Source organism: Ceratosolen solmsi, unplaced genomic scaffold, assembly GCF_000503995.2.
Source record: "Ceratosolen solmsi marchali unplaced genomic scaffold, CerSol_1.0 scaffold61, whole genome shotgun sequence".
NCBI lineage: Eukaryota > Metazoa > Arthropoda > Insecta > Hymenoptera > Agaonidae > Ceratosolen > Ceratosolen solmsi.
In genome coordinates this window covers 1,813,852-1,814,508 of record NW_011948435.1, presented here as the reverse complement: position 1 = coordinate 1,814,508, position 657 = coordinate 1,813,852, and the positions used below count along the sequence as shown (strand labels likewise).

At 51.1% G+C, this 657-nt stretch overlaps 1 protein-coding gene across 1 annotated transcript in view; it reads left to right on the top strand.

The window, feature by feature from the left end:
* The first annotated feature begins 258 nt into the window (after positions 1-258).
* LOC105364937 (endochitinase) overlaps positions 259-657 on the top strand; it is a 16,027-nt gene continuing 15,628 nt past the window's right edge. The window contains exon 1 of the mRNA XM_011502976.1: positions 259-325. The gene's annotated coding sequence lies outside the window, so the exon portion shown is untranslated. The remainder of the gene's footprint in view (positions 326-657) is intronic.

The following is a 657-nucleotide window of genomic DNA, read 5'->3' as shown; positions in this document are numbered from 1 at the left end:
CGCGCTTTTTGCAAGATCCCGAGTGAGACTAGGCGTCTGCAATTTATGATTTTCGAGCGCGCGCTACGGCTCCCGGCGGGGCTCAGCGGCAGGAGGCGAGAAGGGATAGGAGCGAGAGACAGAAAGAGTGAACGGCGGTTACGGTGTCGGGGCGACGGCGGAGGGTCGGGGGAGGGGGAGGGGGAGGGGTAAGAGGCGCAGGTCGTCGAACCAGCCAATCGCGACCCGGTCCCTGCACCTGAATTCTAACGAGGCCCATCGGGGTATATAGGTGCCGAGGCGTCGCTCTCGGGCCCGATTTTTCCGCCCGCTCGGCCACCAGGAGGTGAGTTACGTCTTACGCCTCGAACATTGTTCTAAAGGATCGTGCGTACTGCGTGTGCGTCCACCGTAGGATGCACACTTTGGCAATTGTACTGTTTTAGTGACACTTGGCAATCATTTTTATCGATTAAGGGCGTTCACTGGCTGTCGCTTAATTGATTATTCGTTGGTTTATAAAAAAAAAAAAAAAAAAAAAAAAAAAAAAAAAAGCTGCGCGATATTGACGATACGTAAGTTATAATATTGATTAATATATAATCGTTGTTTGGTGGAGGGAGACTAATGGCTCGAGACGACGATGTCCTTGTTCGAATGAGACTTTTCACCTCTGAA